Here is a 20804-nt window from a genome sequence, read left to right as displayed (position 1 = left end):
TTTGCTATTAAATTGTCTCATTTGTTTGTTTTACAAAAACAGCCCAAATTATGTTTTGCTTCAAGCACCAGGCTTCAAGATGAGTAAAAATTTCTAATATAATTTCCACTAGTGTTTGGTTTTTGTTTAATGTCTAATGTTGATGATAGAATGAATATTGCAAAGGAAATTATTTTCTGGTATTTTCTGCACTGAAACCCATGTAATAGTATTCATTTACATGTGGGTCATAGAATTTTGTGGACTCATTTGGAAAACCAACTTCTATTTATGACATTAAATTTTAGGGAAAATGCATTTTGAATTGGGAGCTACTTAACTTGTAAGCCAACAAAGGGCTTTTACTTTGTACCATGTTGAGACGCGATCCAGAAGCATCTAGTTCATCTAGCAGAAGGAAAGCTTTTTTTGGTAATTAGCCAGGAAAGGCCTTAGTTTTCATTGACAACCCATTGTCTTTTAATTCGCTGATGAAAAACACCTACAGAGAAACTTCTAGAGAATTTTGAAAATTTTAATGCAGAGATTTTAAAAGAACAATTAAAAAATATTACTTATGTAAGTCCACTGAAAACTTCAGGATTTTCCATGGCTAAGAGTCATATCAATCATGAAAGCATGACCTATCTTCTAAAATATTTCAGAGGGGTTTTAAAACTGGTGTTCAGAGTTTTTTTCCAATGTTCTTTCTACAAGTGGGGAAAAGTGTCTGAAAGACACATATATTTTCTAATTAAGAAATACAAGTAAAGGATTCACTTTAGAAGAGAGTTTTAATCTTATAACCCTCCCATATTAATGTTTTGGTGTGAAAATGTGTGTCCAGGGAAACATGTAACATGAGAATTCATTCCTTTGTTAGGTGTTAATTGTTTTTATGACCATTAGTTTTATACATGACCCTTTGTTTGTTGAAGAATGATTAAAAACCACATAGATGTGACTTTCCCACTTAAAACTTTTGGATGAAAGCCAACACATTCAAAGCCAAGGAGTTTATAATGAGATTTTAAGGTATTTGCTACCATAATTGTGATTTGATATTCTATGAAATAATCACGCGGTATTTCAAGAGTAGTATGCTGAAAAAAAAAAAAAAGAGTAGTATACTGTATTTGAATACACACATCAAAATTTGCTGGTTACTTTCTTTTTCCTAGATGGGAAATTTAATTTAAGACTATTTAATGGAATGTAATTGAACTGTATAGTTATTTTAATTTCTTTGCTACTTGATCGAGATCTTGTTCTTTTAAGCATCATATGAAACCATTAGTACCCACATTCGTACCTGGTAAAATAAGGTGTTTTACATGATGTGGAAAATACTATTCTGAATCTGATGAATTTTTGTGCTGGTCACACATTATTATTTTTTTTTTATTTTACAAAGTTACAGTCTGTGTATTAGAAGCATGAGTATTTTTTTCTTCTCATTTTATTTGGTATAATTATTAATATTGTCAAAGTCTTTTCCTCTTTTAAAAGCAAGTTTTCCTAAAGTAAGTAGTGAATTGGATTCACCTGCCCTTTTTACACATGGCCCATAGAATGGGATCAGCCAGTGATGAACTTTCCTGGAGAGATTCGAATGCTGGTTATTCTGATGCTGTACTGGCATATCACTCATCAGCATAGAACTATTAAAACCTCTTTGCAAAGGTAATGGGAAAATGTGTATTTGGGGAGCAAAGGGGTAGCGTTTATCAAATGCAAGTGACTGCTGGAGCAGCTCTGTTTCAAATGGGGCTTCAACTCCGTGTCTGACAGGGCCTGTGGAAAAGTGTGTGCCCGGAAACAGTGCAGTGAGCGCTTAGGTCCTTGAGCAGACCTGCAGCTGGGGGTTGTGGCCACTGAAGCAAAGCGTCTGATGATAAGCCAGCTGCAAGATGTTTTCGGGTTTGGAGTGGCCTTCTGCGTAGAATTTTAGAGCTGCCCCTTGGTTCTCCCTAAGTATTTGAGTATATCGTTTTGGATTGATAAAATTTCAAAACAGACTTCCTAAATTAAGGCCTTCCTGCTGCATTAAAAAGGTGTTCTTTGATAAACTGGGGAGAGAGGACTTGAAAGGTCCTGGTTTCCTTTGTGACTTTTGTATATACTCAGTGTTTTCCCCCCTGGAGTTTAGATGGCTAGCATAAAAAACTGTGGTTGATAATCAGTAAGTTTGTCAATATATTTTAAAGTCATCATAACGCTCAACATTTTTCAGATGCTGATTTTGAAATTCATGGTGGAAAATTTTATTTTCTGTGTTCCTTAAGTAGTATCAATAATTAGAGTGTTAAAGATGTTAAAAAAAAATAGTGTTAGTGGCAAACAAAGATAGTATTAAAAGTAGCACAAACCGTATCATTAGAATTTGGGGAGAATAATTAAAATGTGGTCAGTGGGTATTTAATTTTTTCCTCAGGATATAAGTGATAAGTCAATCTCTACATGGTCAAGTTTATTAGAAACCTATCTCAAACATTGTAAGATAATGCTATATGTTTATAGTCTTTCTGGAAAATGATCTGGAGATAACTATCAACATTAAAAGTATATACAGACCATAGCCCCAGTCCCACTCATGTTAGTCTTTCCCTAGAAATAAAAGAACTGGGCAGGAAGGTTTTATATATACAAGTACATTTATGGCATCATTGTATATAGTGTCAAAATATTGGAAACAAAGTGAATAACCTTCAGGAGTGGAATGGCCAAATAACCTGTAATACACTCATACTCTGGGATATTGGGCAGCTATTAAAAGTGAGTTAGACCAATTGGGTAAGAGTTAGACCAGTTGGGTGAACTCTATGATGTAGTTAAGGGAAAGAAAATTTCAGAGAAGTGTATGTAATAAGATTCCATATTTTAAAAATACAGAATGTTTCTCTGCATTGCGTTCTTTTTTTTAATGTGTGTGTGTTTTTTTTCCTCTCTGCAGTGCTTTTACTGTCATATCTTGGGAGGGACAGGAAGGTTAGGGGAAAAAAGTGAAGTGATAAGACAGCTATAGAGCCAGTTGTTTATGTAGAAGTATCTATGTGTGTATATGTATGTATATGTGTCTCTATATGAATGTATTGAGTATATGCATAAAGATATGTATATAAAAATGTTTAAAATATTAATGTGGTCACCTTAGGTATTAGTATTATAGTAATGTTTTTCTGTTTTTTCCTAATTTTTCTCTATTTGAATTTTTTTTCCCAAAAACCCCATGTCAATATAATGTGAACAAAAATAAAACTTCTTACAGCAGGGAACAAGCAAACAATGATGTCTAATGTTCAATTGTGTGTTCCTGTCATTATGATATAAACCCCAAACCTTTAATGAAATGTGCTGCCTATGCAGAAATACATTTCTTTACAAAATGAAAATAATCTTTGGCTCTGGGATAGTAATTTGTATACATCATAAAGCTATTTTCTTTTGTGTTAAATCTGTGTAATAAATACCATTTATTAGTATTAAAACTTAAAAAGTAAGTTTCAAAATTGTAGAATTTTTGTTTAGAAACACATGGATACCAGACTGAAAACATAAAGGGAAAAACATAGATATAACCACATAAAAATGAAAACGTCTTATCATCAATGCTTACTATAGTAAAATCAAAAGAAAACAATGGAGAAAACTTGGCAACCATAAAAGCATACTATTTTGTGTGTGTGATCAAGAAAAAACAATTCAGTAGAAAATAACATGATAAACATGAACAAAAAAAATCCAGAGATAAAGAAATATAAACAACCAGTAAATACAAAAATGTTCAATTATAGTAGTAAGCAAGGTAAATTAAAACAACAGTTATACATTGCTGATAAGAATATAATAAGGTCGGGCTTCCCTGGTGGTGCAGTGGTTGAGAATCTGCCTGCTAATGCAGGGGACACAGGTTCGAGCCCTGGTCTGGGAAGATCCCACATGCCGCGGAGCAACTAGGCCCATGAGCCACAACTACTGAGCCTGCGCATCTGGAGCCTGTGCTCCGCGACAAGAGAGGCCACGATAGTGAGAGGCCCGCGCACCGCGATGAAGAGTGGCCCCCGCTTGCCACAACTAGAGAAAGCCCTCGCACAGAAATGAAGACCCAACACAGCCAAAAATAAATAAATAAGCCAAGCATTTGAAGCCCTTTTTAAAAAAAAAAAAAAGAATATAATAAGGTCTTTCCGGGCAAGAGTTTGGTGTGTATATATATATATATATATAATTATATATATAATTTTATATATATATATATTTTAGTGCCTCAAATTATGCATATCTCTGACCCAGTAATTCCACTCCTTGGAACTTATCATGATTTAGCTAATTAGAAACATCTTCCCAAAAAAGTATGTACAGTGATCTTTATTATGCAGCTCTAAGGGCCAAATATGAAAATTATAAATCTACAACAGTAAGGATGGTTAAATTATGGTATGGCTATACATAGTTGAGTCTTATTAATACTAATTATGATGTAATTGTATTTATATGGAAAATCAGTACAAAAAATTGCAAAATAATATATATAGTATGATTTCCATTTTTGTAAAAAAAAAAATATTTATAGAGTATTGCATGGAAAAAAGTCCGGAGGAATATATGTTGAAACACAGTGATATCCCTGGATGATAGAGTGAGTGATTTTTATCTTCTTCTCTTTGTATTTTTTTTAAGCATTCTGAGATAACCTCAAACTTTTAATGAAATGTGGTGCCTACGTACAAGTGCATTTCTCGACTTATAAATGTAGCATGTAATATTTTCACTTTCTACAATGAACACGTATTACTTTTATAATTAGAATAAAATGACTTTTCTCATTTGATAAAATGAAAAGAAGAAAAAAAGCCAAAAAAAGAAAAAGCCAAGTGGAAAACCACATGGAAAATACACACAAAGTTCAAAGTTAGAGGGGAAGAGGAGGGTCAAAGCAGTGAACATTTGTTAAGCCCCAACTGTGTGCGAGTTCTTTGCATACGTTGTTTCAGTTAAGTATTCCTTTATTTACTAATTTAGCAAATATATATTAAACACCTACTATTGTGTTACAGTCACAACAAACAGACCTCTTTACAGAAAAAGAAATAGAGCCAGAAACATGTCTTTGGAGATCATATGGTGCGTTAACTGGAAAGCCAAGGACTGACATCCAGTTAGAATCGCCAGGATCCTCTCAATTTACCGCTGACACAAAGCTTGAATGGTTAATCTGCCAGTGGTCACCAGACTGTTGGTAGGATTAGCAGAATATGCATCCTAATTCCAGGGTGATCCCAGAATATTAGAGTTTACCAGCTGCCTCCCCTCTCTTCTCATCCTGGGCTACATATTCTGGATGTTGGAGAACCGCATGTGGGCTGCACTGCTTGTCCCAGACCTTCCTTCATGTGTGCATTCCACCCTGTGTCCAGGCATGGTCAGATGGTCAGAATTGCATCACCATGTTTAGATGTCCCTGCCATTGGCTTTTAGCCATTTCCCCACCTCCCTGAGTCCAGATACACTGTTAGTATAATTTCTTTGTTTCCTGGCGGGGGTGCTGTTCGTTTCTAAGCCATTCAGGCGGTCCTCAGATCAGGCCAAAGGTTCCTTACGTGTTGCTTGACTTCACATCTTGTCAAATAAGCTTTTAATCTGGCTCAGGAGTGTATCTTCCCCCCAGATGAACGATGATGTACCTTGCATATTAAAGGGCAAAAGCTGAACACTGAAGGCAAGAATCCTTAATTATGTGTAAAATGTTTTCAACTGCATCTGCTGGCATGCTCGCAGGTATCAAGTTGAGGTTGCCTCTTAGAAACCTCACGGCGTCACATTTCAGAAATCCTCCTCAGCATTCAGCAGAATCCCACTGAAGTGTTGGACCCAAACCAGAGAGAACGCTTCTGATCTCACAAAAGCCTCTTGGATCTTTGAGTTATATTTAGGAAAGTGGAAAAGGAAAGGATTTGGAATGTGGGAAGAGAGGAGATAGAACTGATGGAACAATGAAATCTGATAGAAAAATGAGATTAAACGATTTCAGTCTATCTATAAAAATGAAAATGTGGTGGAATAGGAAGGTGGAGAATGTAAGTAGATGAGAAATGGTGCAGATCCAGTATTGACTAGATACCTGATGTTGACCTGATAACTGATTTGGTGTGGAGACTAGATAGCTTTTCATTTCTGCTTCCTCCAGAGTCATCGGTGGTTACTTACTTGGGTTTTCCTCTTGTCATGGCTTGTGCCCAGCTTTTCAGAGTCAGACGTTTCCGAGTCAGATGCTGTCGTCTCTGCTGGTTAAGGAATTTTTATTCTAACAAACTGTGAGCTCCATTTTGGCCTCTGACTGAATTTCATAGGATTCTTTCCGCATCCCATCCCCTTTCCTCATTTTTCCCAGTGTTCATCTGTGCTTTTCTTCCTGTGACTTGTTCTCTCATCTTCAGCCTCTTCTCTCTGGTCCTCAACCCTAGATTCTACATCAAGTATCTGTAACGCCCTGCTCAGAAATACCAAAAAGAATATACTCATTTATTGACTGATTCATTCAAACAGCGTTTGTTTGGTACCTACTGCCCATACCAGGTGTCAGGGGAAGGGGAAGAACATCAGTAAAAAGCAAGTTCCTTGCCCTCAAGGAGTTTATGGTTTAACTTAAAAGAACCTTTCGATTTAGACCATTGATTTCGACAATTAGAATGAGGTGCAAAGAAAAGTGTTCCAGAATGTGAAGGGCAGTGGGCTGGCTGCTTGCACACCAGCAAAGGAGCAGCTGGGAGGGAAAGGGCTGAGTGGCTGAGGGTGTTCTGTGAGCCTCGAGCTTCTCTCCAGCGGTGATCTCATCACCCTGTGGGTGGGATTTTCCATTTCTGGCAAGGAATCCCTTTGCTGTCCAGGCACACTGCTTTTCTGTTTCCTCATTAATATTGTCAGCCCTGCTCTTCCATTATTAGGAAACATCGCTCTCAAAGTCTGCTCCGTCTTGCCTTCTGATTCACACTTGGATTAAAATGGCCTCCTCTGAAGGCTTATTGATTGGTTCCACCTTGGGGACGGGGTCTGGAGGGAGGAAGGTGTCCTTGATGATGGGGGTTCCATGGCCCGCTTCAGAGCAAGTGACATTGCACGTCTTTGTTCTCATGTATTAGAAGCATTCATACAGATAGTATACCCTCATATACACAAGTCCGTATTAAAAACAAGATGGATTTGGAGGATAAGCATGCATCTTTCCTGGGAAAACTCCATCTGATTCATTTTAGGCGCTTGCAGATAACAAATGATTTTGTCATGCTGTGGTTTTGCAACTGTGGGTGTAAACAAAGGGTCTCGGTTAAAACACCCAAGTCTTTAACAGTGTAGATTAACTGAGGTCGTGTCCAGGTTCCATGGCACATTTTTTGCTTTAAAAAAAATGCTGCAAATTTTCTTGAGTGATAGAGGCTGTCAAGTATATTGAAGTATTTATTGTCGTCAGGAGATGGAGGATGTACAGATTATTAAAGAAAAATGTAAGGAAATGCTCCATCTGAAATTAAGGTTAAGATTCTTGGAAATTATTAGCAATATGAGTTCCATGCATAAATCTTGTCTTTCAGGAATAGGTCTTTGGAGCAAAATGAGACAGGCCTGTACTCGGGTGTGTGTTGAATGGGATCTGTGAGTCATAGAGCATATAGATCACCTAGGTTCTTTTCTCTCATCTGCCTTCCTGCCTGCCTTTAAAAAAAAGAAGGCAGGAAGGGAGGGAGGGAGGGAGGAAGGAAGGAAAGAAAAGAAAGAAAGGAAATTCAGTTTTCAGGTGAACGTTTATTGAACGCTGATTATGTGCGCAGCATCGTAGCAAGGAGGAGGTGCCGAGGATGTAGGGATAAGTGAGATGGTGTTCGTGCCGTCAGGGAGCCCACATCTTGCAGGGCAGACAGGCATGGAAACAACCATCAAAGCTTGCCGCAGGGTGTGATAAGGGTACACTGTCTGCAGTTTGCAGCTGGGAGAGACTGAGTTCTTCTGTGGGTGGGAGGTATGTGGGAGGGAAAGCTGCTTAAGGCCAGGACGTTTCAGCTGCATGAGATCAGCAACCCTACCACAGCCCTGTCACCCTGAAAACAGCCTCTAGAAAGATCCCCAATAGATTCCCAATAGATCTGTCCTGTATGACCTCTGTCCGGTTTGTCCTTAGGGTGAGTCATTTTGTGGCTAAAAGGTGTAGAGTGACATGTATTGTGCGTATATGAGGTGCTATATGCTTAAGAAAAGAAAAAGACAGTCGTTGACACCTGCTTGAAGCTAGATTTCTCAACTGGACTCAACTCTTAGAACGAGAAGGAACCAGGACCCACCCAGTCCAACCTCCTCCTGAGCTGAGGCCCAAGGGCTGGGGCTGTGTCTGGCCCGAGGGGAGCCAGGGACAGCTCCAGATCTCTGAGATTCTGGTTGGTGCACATTCCACAGCCCTGAGCTGCCCCAGGCAGCCTCCAGGAGCCTGGAGTTCTGCTCTGGGGCCTTCTGGAGCCCTTATCAAAAGGACCTGAAAAGCTGTGGGTTTTGTGTGGGATTAAATATGACTTTGTGATCTTGGGTAAGTTATTTAACTTTTCTGAACTGAGTTTCCTCTTCTTTCAAGTGGAGATAAAAATTCATATCTAATGGAATTGTCCTGCAGACATTAGGGAATAATATATGTAAAATGCCTAGGATATTACTGGGTTTAGGATAGCGGCTTAGAGTTAATTAAAAAGGACATCTCATCTGCATTCCTTTGGGATCTTTCGCTACATAGCAACTATATAATCCCTGTGGGCTGATGAGATAGAGATCTGGTAAAAATCTAGTGAAAGAAGCTTCTCATTTTTTTTTTTGAGGTTTTTCTTTTTTTTTTTTTAACAGATAGGTATGGAATTTCTTCTAATTGCGATTCTTGAATTTGAGTAATTTTCACTGCCTCACTGTATTTCGACCTTTTTGTGGTTTAAACCGATTATCCTTCTTGTTTTTCCTCTCAATGTATTTGCATCATCAGTTCAACATAAATTTTTTTTACAGTTCTCAGATTCCTATATGTGTGCAAAACATGAACGTACCATGGCTGATTTCTCCACCAGAGCCTGGACTTCAAGTGTTAAAGATGGTATTACGTTGTAAAGTGTTGCAATTCGTTCCAACAATGAAAAAAATCTCTTTCATTGTACTTTATGTCACATTCAACACTTGGAGTCATTTTTCATAACTGTTGCGTTTTCTAATTGGCAATGTTTTTGTAAAATGATTTCCATTGTGGCATGACATTTTGTTGCCACATGTTCAACTTAGAGCAAAGCCTTCAGAGTCTAATTCTGAAAAGATCAACAAAAGTTTGTCGAAAACAGTTTCCCTCTGGGTTGAGTCAAGTATTTTTGCATTTTACTCATCGCTGATTGCTTAGAAAAAAATTACACGTTTCTTTTTCTGTCCGTACATTTGGTGTCACATAGTTCTGTAGCAGTGACCTCAGTGTGGTTTGTAACCCCCAAACTAGGTTGGTCCTATTTGTAAGTCCAGTTGAAAATGATTTCACAATAGTGCCAGCTTATATCCATCAAGGAAAAAAAAAAAGAAAAGATACTGGTTCTGAAATTTAGTATGATGGTAGCCATTTAAAAAGTCATAGTAATAATAATATTCCCATCTACTATCTCCTGTCTCATGCCTGGACTTTAAGCTTTGCAGGTAGACAGGCCAGCTATACTATATGCCTTTCAAAGAGTCACACGTGGTAGGGAACACATTTCCAAAATTCAAGCTTGTCATCAAGTCTTGTCTTCCTTGGTGGGTATATTCTTTGAGAACACATTGCTATTAAGAACAAAGAGGGGCTTCCCTGGTGGCGCAGTGGTTGAGAGTCCGCCTGCCGATGCAGGGGACACGGGTTTGTGTCCCCGTCCGGGAAGATCCCACATGCCGCGGAGCAACTAAGCCCGTGCACCACAACTGCTGAGCCTGCTCTCTAGCACCCGCGAGCCACAACTACTGAGCCCGCGAGCGACAACTATTGAAGCCCATGTGCCTAGAGCCCATGCTCTGCAACAAGAGAAGCCACTGCAATGAGAAACCCGTTGCACAGCAACGAAGAGTAGCCCCTGCTCGCCACAACTAGAGAAAGCCTGTGCGCAGCAACGAAGACCCAATGCAGCCAAAACTAACTAGCTAAATAAATAACGATTAAGTTCTAGCCATCTGCTGTACAACATTGTGCCTGTAAGTTAACAATACTGTATCGTACACTTAAAAATTTAAGAGGGTAGATCTCATGTGAAGTGTTCCTTTCACAATAAAAAAAAAAAAGGAAGAAGGACAGAATGTTTAATGCTATAGGCTCTAATCTAGTTTTTAGTCTTTTTTGGTTTTGTTTTTGTAAAAATAATCTTTCTTTCAGTGACATGGGTCTTTTTCTTTGCTTTGGAGTGTGGAGATTAAAGACACCCTTTTGGAATCCTTCAGGTGAAGAGAGAAATCTGAAATTGCTCTTGGAGGAATTGTTATAGCCGCACAGAAGTAAAAAATAAAATTTAAGAAGTTCCTTGAAAAGGCAGATGTTGGTCCCTTGAAATTTGGAGGTGTTGACAGAAGACTGGTGCTTTGTTCCTAAAAAATCACTCATCGCCCTAAGTGATCTGGGGTTATTCTCACCTGTTCTTCCTGGACGCCCAGAGGGATAGGCAGAGGGCAAGAAGCACGGCATTACCAACAGCACTGTCTCCACCAGCCGGCTGTGATGGGATTGATACTTAGGAGACTGTCTTATTCCATTTGGAAGCATGAGTTCTGAAAAGTAACAAACATGTTCGGTGTGTCCTTCGCAGTATTAGGTGCTAGGACAGAAACAAAACAAAATAAAACATATTCCTAGACCCAAGGTCTACATTAAACATCGAACACTGTTCTCGATATTGTTGGGAGCCAGAGGACACTTACTTAGGCTCAGGGAATTTAAAATCCAATTGGCAAATAATTTAGGACTCTAAGATCAGTTTTAATACCTCAAGCTGGCTTGATCAAGAAGGGCACTTCCTGTCCCACGTGTACAGAATCCAGGTGTCGTTCAGCCTAGAGGCTCCCAGAGTTCACCACTCCCTGCGTCTTCCTTTTTATCTCAACGCCACTTGCTTGGTGTTTGCTTTATCTTCACCCTTGTGGTGGCAAGATGGCTTGGACTGCCCCAGCTCTACATTTTTCATCATTGAGTCCAGCAGGAAAGTGTCTCTTGCCCTAATAAAAGTTTGAATAAAAGTCTTGGGCCTGTCACTGGTTCAGACTGGGTCCTCTATCCCTAATGGTGTTCACATGTTCCACTTCTGGGGCTGGGCTGGAAAGCAGAGAGGGGCTGGTTGCCCCAGGTAAGGACACGGGATGCCGTCACCAGAAGGAGCTGAATAGATGCCGAGTGGCAAGAACAGCAGGTGTCCATCACAGGGAGACAGGGCTAATCCAAGAGGAAAAAAAAATAACATGACATTAAACAGTTGGGGGCAATTATATAATTATTTCATCAAATGTGCTATAGGAGTTGAGAGTAGGGCTCTCAACTGGAGTGATGAGGGCATTAAAGCTTCTTAGAGCAGACGCACGTGAACTTGGTCCTTAAAGATGGGTAGAATTCTTGGTTTGACTCTCCCAAGATGCTGACGAGGCTTTGTGAGTCTCCAGTGGAACCGAGCAACACTGAGTAATAGACCCAGCCGTTAGCCTGATAAAGGAACTGAGAAACTAAACCCTCCACCTGAGCAAATCATGGGTGTGACAAAATATGGGGGTCAACAGTATTCTTTTTTAAATGATGAATTATGGTTCAGATGCATGTTAGAATATTTTCTAGCCATTTAGTCATGTTTACCTTTCAATAAATAGTTACTGAGTACCTGTGCACCAAAATATTTTGAAGACTTTTTAAAGGAGAAAAGTAGGCTGCAGGATGGTTTCAGTAAACCGCTGCAGTTAGGGGCTCAGCCATCTGCAAACGATTTTGAACCCAAAAAGGCTAGAAGGAAATCCATCAAAATGATATGTGGTTGCCCCTGTTCTTGAGACTCACCTGTATTTTCAAAACAAATAAAATGGACCACACAGCTGTGAACCAGCTAAATCAAGAGGTGGTGGTGTCTGAAACATGGAGCGTCAGTCTTCTGCAGAGGTAGAGCAGGGATCTCTGCAGTTGTGAAAGTCAGGGCAGAGGTCACAGACAGGCCTCCGCTCCTGCAAAGAGCTCCAGCCTGGAAGATGCCATCCAGGTGTGCAGAGACAGGTGCAGTGTTAGCGAAACTTTCCACAGTGACTGTCCCATCGGTTTAAGAACTGCTCCTTCCCTGGAAATCTAGGGAGCTCTGCCTCCTTGGCGTTGGGTCCAATCATTCTTCCACCTGGTGGTACCCCAGGACCTCCGTCAACTTATCTTGCATGCGCCCCATCTCCTCCCTCTCAAGAGGCACTGTTTCATCCCCTGATTTCTTTCCCCTGCCTTTTCCTCGGCGAAGCTCCAGACCTGCTCTTGCCAGGGCCTTCCTCTTTGGCTTTAACTTGAAGAGTCACAGGCATAACCCTTCCTAGTTTTCAAAACAGTCTCACACATCTCGTTGGATACCTTGTGATATAGCCAGACAATGTTCTAACCCCTATTTCAAAGTGTGAGGAGAGGACTAAGGGGTTTTCACTCGCCTGGAATCACATAAGCAGGTCCTGTGGCTCCCGACCAGTTTACTTTCTATGGCACTGCGTTGATTCACACTTTAGGGAGTGCTTTAGTCTCACCAGCAGAAGGACCAGATCCTTTGCTGGGAATTACATGGTGACCCCCCCGCCCTTGCATCTCTTTATAAGCTACCACCATTTGAAGGCCTTGCTTCTCAGAGACAACTAAATTAGTTCTCTTCAGTCTAGCTAACCACCATCCCTCCCAACACCTTTTAAATTCTGAAATCTTAGCCCGTGTTGAGAACACCTTTCACAGATGTAGTTGTTAATAGAATTCTCTAGTTTGTAATTTTTTATACTTTGTGATTGGAATCATTTGTCCACTAAGGATCTGTGTTTCTCCGTTTTTTCCCCTCCTCCTTACACTGTAAGTTCTTGGAAAGCAAGAGCTGTGTTTTCCATTTCCTTAACGGTTGATGTTTCTCCTAGGGGAAAGTTCAAGAAGTGCTGAGTAACTGACCAGCCGACCTTGGGGAAATAAAATCATTTTCATCCTTCAGGAACCTTTTCATGGCATTTCTGGAAATAATTATGAGATTAAATTTTCCTGAAAAATTTCCTGAAACATCTGTTTTCCAAAATTAAATTGGAAATAGGAATGGCCTTGGGCATCTCTGCCCAGCAGAAAGTCATTTACCATTCCAGATCCCCTAGCCAGGAGATTTCCTTTATTCCGAGTTATTAAAATCTATGCCCCTTGGCAAGCAAGGACACGACGCACTTGCCCAAAAATCCAACTTTACGAAACGTACGGTCACTTAAGAGGCTACAGCTGTTTGGTCTCGGCATTAATACTGACCTACAGTTACTCAGATTGCAGACCTTCACCAAAGTCTCCACCAACTTTGGGAGTGTCAGATTGACATCTGTCAGAGCTATGGTGGGAATCTCAGAGCACCGCCTCCCAGCAGGATTCTTTAAGCCGACAGAAGAGGTGTCTGTGCAAGTTTACCCCCAGTCGTTTTCTCACCACCCCGTTAGAAGCTGCTGATGGGCAGGAAGCACCTTCCCCTCTTCTCTCTGTCTCAGGGCAGCGTGCGCAGCGTCTCTGCTGACTGAAGTCTCTAAGAAAAGATGAAGATTGCGGGGTGGAACCTGTAGCCTGCTGATGCTGGCGTTCACCTCCCCAGCGACACTGGGCAGTGCAGAGAAGACAGAAGTATTGAGAAGTTTCAGAGTCAGCTTTCTGCATCAGCCTGGCTCAGGGTCTCAGGGGACCTTCTCAGAGTTGTCTTTGGCGAGGCCCCGAACTTCACTTACATCCAGTTTGATTCACACCCCCAGGGGTGGCCTTTCTCATAAACATTTTAAAGCAGCTTTGAAGTAGAGCACGGAGCAGCATTTTCCATTGAGAATTATTTGTTTTCTGTTCATCAAACCAGCTATAATTTTCCATTTCCCTGCGTCGCACATAATAAATATAACCTGAGTTCTAAGACTGCACTTAGCACACAGTAATAGACTTTAAAAAAAATTTTTTTTATTGTAGTTGATTTACAATGTGTTTATTTCTGCTGTACAGCAAAGTGATTCAGTTACACATATACATTCTTTTTCATATTCTTTTCCTTTTCTGGTTTATCACAGGACACTGAGTATAGTTCCCTGTGCTATACTGTAGGACCTTGTTGTTTATCCATTCCATATATACCAGTTTGCATCTGCTAACCCCAAACTCCCAATCCTTCCCTCCCCCACCCCCTCCCCCTTGGCAACTGCAAGTCTGTTCTCTATGTTTGTGAGTCTGTTTCTGTTTCATAGGTTCATTTGTGCCATATTTTAGATTCCACATGTAAGTGATACCAAATGATATTTGTCTTTCTGACTTACTTCACTTAGTATGATAATCTCTAGCTCCATCCATGTTGCTGCAAATGGCGTTATTTCATTCTTTTCTTATGGCTGAACAGTATTCCGTTGTATATATGTACCACATATTCTTTATCCAAGTGACAGACTTTTTTGATTCTGAGTTTTTTTTGTTTTTTTTTTTTTTGCAGTACGCGGGCCTCTCACTGTTGTGGCCTCTCCCGTTGCGGAGCACAGGCTCCGGACGCGCAGGCTCAGCGGCCATGGCTCACAGGCCCAGCCGCTCCGCGGCATGTGGGATCTTCCCGGACCGGGGCACGAACCCGTGTCCCCTGCATCGGCAGGCGGACTCTCAACCACTGCGCCACCAGGGAAGCCCAAACTTCCTGATTTTAATTATTTCTTAATGAAAGATAACCACAGTGTTACATCACTCTGAAGACATTGCTTTGCCAAAGGAATCACCCCACAAAATATCACAGTTCAGCTATAAGTCTATAAGACAGTCGCTAAAGTGGATAGTTAAAAAGTGTAGCTTATAAATTTGTTCATGAATATCAAGTGGTCACTCAACCGACGTCAAGCACTGTCCGAGTCAGAGTTCAGTTACAGAAATCAGAAGCTACTGCAGCTGATATAACTAGATAATAAAGGGGCTTCCCTGCTGGCGCAGTGGTTGAGAATCTGCCTGCTAATGCAGGGGACACGGGTTCGAGCCCTGGTCTGGAAGGATCCCACATGCTGCAGAGCAACTAGGCCCATGAGCCACAACTGCTGAGCCTGCGCGTCTGGAGCCTGTGCTCTGCAACAAGGGAGGCCGCGATAGTGAGAGGCCCACGCACCGCGATGAAGAGTGGCCGTCGCTTGCCACAACTAGAGAAAGCCCTCGCACAGAAACGAAGACCCAACACAGCCAAAAATAAAAATTAATTAATTAATTAATTTAAAAAAATACAGATTCCCAGCCCCACTGTAGACTTTAAAAAAAAAAAAAAAAAGAGTAAAGTTTCCTGGGTTCTGGCATAATTAACTGGGTAGTGAGTGCTTTTGACCCATCTCCATGGAGCTGTCAGGAAAGCCAGTGGATCAGAGGAAAGTGTGAGCTGGGGTTATAAATCGGAAGTTGTCACACCCAGCAGCGGAAGAGGGAGCCTTGGGAGAGGATGTAGCACGAGAGGGCCTGAGCCCAGCCAACCCTGACACGTAGAAATGGGCCAGAGTGGGGACAGCCAGTAAAAGATGGGAAAAAAAAAAAATTCAAGCAAAATCAGTATATTTCCAAAAAAGAGGAAACACTTCATCAAGTTTGGTGGGGAATCTTTATTTTTTGGAATAGACCACTTCTAAAAACTGGAGAGATGAATTCAGTATGTCCTGTTCTGCTAGCAGCTAGACCATGCCTAGAAAAGTTCATTTAAAATAATGAATTTGGGACTTCCCTGGTGGTCCAGTGGTAAAGAATCTGCCTTCCAATGCCTGGGACGTGGGCTTGATCTCTGGTCAGGGAACTAAGATCCCACATGCTGCGGAGCAACTAAGCCCGCGAGCCACAACTGTTGAGCTTGCGTGCCTCAAGAGAGCCCGCGTGCCGCAAACCTCAGAGAGAAAACCCGCATGCCACAACTAGAGAGAAGCCCGTGCGCTGCAACGAAGAGCCCACATGCTGCAACAAAGATCCCGCGTGCCGCAACTGAGATTCGACACAGCCCAATAACAATAATAATAAATAAATATTAAAAACGATAAAATAATGAATTTATTTCTATCATGTTAACTGTCAGCGGCATACCGTGAGTGATACCTAAATGTGAGACTATACTTTTGAGACCAGAAATCCCGATTATTAACAAAATTCTGCTCAAATATGGCCTCACATCGATAGAGCACTGTTACAGTGTGCCCTGATATCTCATGGTGCCTGTTTCCATTTCACAGTTGAGAAAACTGAGGCTAAAAAAAAGAGTGACCTGACAGCCAAACATTGACACCCCCTAATAAATTCCTCGGATGGATCATCAGATCAGCTGTCTGTCACCTGAGAAGTCCCCAAGGGATGAACAAGTACAGATAACAGAGAGACTGGGGCTGCTCTTGTTGGTTTCCTGTAGCCAGATGGGAGGGGAGGGTGGTGTGAATGACCTTAAGGGAAACACAGAAAAGAAGTGGCTGGTGGTCGTTTGCTGAAGAAAAAATCTACTTAAGCATTTTGGTCCAGGGTCAGACCTCCCTCCTACACTGCACAAGGAGTCATGTTTTGTTCCTCCTATCGAGTTAATCCCCTGTTCCGTTGTGTAGCCATGGGCCCCGTGGCTAGACAAGGTACCAGACGCAACGTGGCACTTGCGTAGAAAAGAAACGGCAATTTGGCATGTATTGGGGCTCAGAATATTTTCTCACATTCCAGAGTGATTCCCATCACTCTGCCCTTTATGTGTGGAACATGAATTATTTGATAGCCAAGTTAATATTTTCAAAATGTGAACCTAACAAAGAAACTTTCCTTGAATCGGAAAATTATAGTCGAAGGAGAGAGAAACTTCGAGACATCATAGATTCATCTGATAGTCAGTGGAATACTGGAAAATGTTAAATTATTCATAAGTTGCTTGCTAACTGGTGAATAAATGCATGACGGAACATTTAGAATTTGGCAAAGCCTTCTAGAGAATCCATTAAACAAATGCATGCGTGCTAAGTCTCACATTTGCAAGAATTTCTGGAGAAATTTTCTGAAAACTTGAATGACATAAGCTAAACCCCAATTAGCACTATGAATGAAAATATCCCAGTGCCTATGTTAGTGATTTTTTTAAATCAGCACTTTCCGACTTGTAAAAATGAGATTTTGAGATTACTTCTTGATGGTAAGGTATTGGTGTCAAGAGTGTGCTTATTGCCCCTAAGTAAATATCTTTGGGCTACATTCTCATAATCAGAAACATCTCTCTGCTTTCTTATTTCAGGAATGTGTTTCTCCAGCTTTTATTGGCCAAATTGATCTCTCATAGACATTGTGGTCTGGCACTTCTTGCTAGTTAGGCTTGGAGTAGGTTTTAAATAGTTACATTTAATTATATTTGTTGCCTTGAAGCAAGTGGAAAAAACACGCCTGTTTCAGACCACAAAGAGCAAGAAATTTTTGTAATGTTTGATTGTGGTTAATCAATTTTCTGTTCTTCCTGGAGTTAAACTGCATTAAAAAAAAAAAAAAAAAGTGTTCCAGGATCCCCTCCCATAAAATCAGAGAGATTTATGAAATGACCGAAATGAGTCAAACTCAAATTAATGATTGTTTTTCAGTCTGAGGAAAAATACTTAAGACGCAGAGAGTTCATTGTCTGGGACAAGTGGTTAAAGATCTTCAAAGATATTCATAAAAATTTGAATAAGAGGAATAATGAAAAGAAGCTGTTCCATGGAAGAAAATTCCTTGATATTACTTTTCCTCTTCTTTGATACGGTAATAACCTAAGGGCCATTTAATGTTGGCGAACAGAAGATTCACAGAATGACTGCATTATCTAGCTTTGCCCTTCATTTAAATGAGTGCTAGTTGTTTTTGTTGTCCGAATATTTTCTATTCATAATATCACTGATTTTTTGGTGCCTAATATTCTTTTTTCCTTTTTCCTTTACTCGGTCTATTTTAAGATACAACCTTTGCAGAAAAAGAGAGAGAAAACTATATGTATAAACACTGAATGGTCTGTTAATATCCTGCAGAGGCTCAGTGACCGGCAAGATCAGTCAGGCTGGAATATCCCGGGATGGCTTTGAGGGGGAGAGAGATCAAATTTGAACAGCCTTCAAGGATGGGTAGATGTAGGAAAGGATTTGGGAGGGTTTTTAGAATGATTTCCCAGGAGTAAAAGATACGGTTGAGATGTTCTCCTTGATATTTTATTTTTATCTTCTAAATGCTTTTCTTGGAACATAATTCTTAATTCTTTTCTCACATTGTATTTGTTTTGTGGTTCTCAGCCCTCTGCTTCCAGGGCTAAGGCTGACTTCTGTTACTCACTGGAGATTTTATTGCATGAAATCCCAAAGGGTCACTTTGCACATACTTGTTGTCAGTAGCATGTTTTCATTGGGTCACTGTGGCTTAATTTGCCAGCTTCCTCAATGGACCCGATGCGCAGCAAGTCTCCACAGCCCCATCCTCTGTGACCTTTCAGGGACGATTCCCTTGTTACTTGGAACACAGATGCGATGGCTGGTTGTGGGAAGAAGCATTCCCTGTCAACCATTGCACCAGTCACTTTTCGTTTTTTCCATAGTTGAAGTTGAAGGCACACTGAATACTTGTCATTTTTTTTCTGTTATTGTCTTTCACGTTGTGGTGGGTCTCAGGTGGGGTTTGAGAGGGTATGCCTTAACCATCGAATCGTGCGAGTGTGTGTTTATCTCTAACTAAAACCTCCTGATGCTCCTTTCATTTTCTTGTCTGTGTCCCTGCCTCTACCTACATCCCAAACCCTTTCACAAGATGATGGCACATCTACTTTATGACAAAGCAGGAAAACACACCACACACACACACACACACACACCACGCACACACCACACACACACCACACACACACCACGCACACACCACGCACACACCACACACACACACCACACACACACACCACACACCACGCACACACCACACACACACACCACACACACCACACACCACGCACACACCACGCACACCATGCACACCACACACACACACCACGCACACACCACGCACACACCACGCACACACCACACGCACACACCACGCACACACCACACACACACCACACACACACCACACACACACCACACACCACACACACACACACACACCACGCACACACCACACACACCACACACACACACACACACACACACACACACAGTATTTAGACACCGAATTATCTGGGAAGACTTAGAATGTGATCCTCCCTCCTTGCTGGTGCTACTGAATGACAGGCATGTAGGCACAAATACGCACTCTTAATAGGCTTCTTGGAGCTCAGGAAACAATGAGAAGAATAATGACAATGGGAGTTATGAAACCTTGTATTATTTGTGGGATTTTTTTTTTTCTGCCACGCCTCAAGGCTTGCAGAATCTTAGTCCCAGGGATTGAGCCCGTGCCCTCGGCAGTGAAAGCTCGGAGTCCTAACCACTGGACCGCCGGGGAAGTCCCAAAGCCCTGTATTTATTGTGCCTTTGCCAGACAGCCATAAAGCCTCTTTTAGATAGTGGGTATCCATCCTGTTTAGAAAAAACTTTGTAGTGTAAGCAAACAATATTGTTTATTTATTTTAAGGAGAGAAAACATCCATGGCGGTCAGCCGAGTTGACAGATGAGTCAACTTTCATCCTGTTTGTTTTTTTCCTGCTGATTCTTTTCTGTAAGAAGACTCAGTCTTCTTACAGAAAAGAAGGCAGTAATTAAAGAAAAGACTATGTCAGCCAGTTTATCTTGAGAATGATCTTGGTCTTTCTTTGATGTGTGCGTCTAACACTTGGGGGTCGTCCTAACTGCAGGTAGGGGTTATAAAGAGAGCAGCTTCCTGGAGATTCTTCCAGGGAGATCACACTGGCTCCCACCCCTGCTCGGGTTCAAAAGGGGAGGAAAACATGTCCCTGGTAAGTTAGAAACTCAGTGTAGAGACTGTAGCTTTTACTCTGATAAACAGATGGCATTCCCAACAATTATTCCCAGCAGAAGTAAGGGTGGTCTTGACTTCCTGCCATCCAAACTCCTCTGCTTCCTGTCTCTCAGAGCCCAAGGCTGTTAGTAAGAAAAATGTGTGTACTTAAACCCACCTAGAAGCAAAATGCAAGCAAAATACAAGCTCTCAGTTAACTTCCTTGGTGTGAGGTGAAAGAATAAAAATGCAGTATCAGACGGTTTGAATTATTTTTTAATAAAAAATTATATTGAAGTGTAGTTGATTTACAGTGTTGTGTTAGTTTCTTCTGTACAGCAGAGTGACTCCGTTTTATATATGTGTTCTTTTTCATGTTCTTTTCCGTTATGGTTTGTCACAGGATACTGAATATAGTTCTCTGTGGTACACAGTAGGACCTTGTTGTTTATCAAATTATTTTTTAAAGTAAGAATAGAGTTGGAACTCCAAGGAAATCTTAACCTTCCCTTCTCTTCTCTTGGCCCTTTCTCCAGCTACATTTGGGGACAGGCCCTGTCTTCATTGAGAGACACATCATGACCCCAGAGGTGGGTCCCTCATGACCAGAGGGCCAGCCTGCAGAAAACAGAAGTTGTTTCTTTATAGTGCATGTGGAAAGTTAGC

General features: G+C 41.0%; 1 protein-coding gene across 4 annotated transcripts in view; it reads left to right on the top strand.

The window, feature by feature from the left end:
- PIP4K2A (phosphatidylinositol-5-phosphate 4-kinase type 2 alpha) overlaps positions 1-20804 on the top strand; it is a 175220-nt gene that overhangs the window by 40958 nt on the left and 113458 nt on the right. The window lies entirely within an intron of this gene.

Source organism: Phocoena phocoena, chromosome 2 (assembly GCF_963924675.1).
Source record: "Phocoena phocoena chromosome 2, mPhoPho1.1, whole genome shotgun sequence".
Lineage (NCBI taxonomy): Eukaryota > Metazoa > Chordata > Mammalia > Artiodactyla > Phocoenidae > Phocoena > Phocoena phocoena.
The sequence above is the reverse complement of the archived record's forward strand: the minus strand, read 5'-3'. Positions and strand labels throughout refer to the sequence as shown.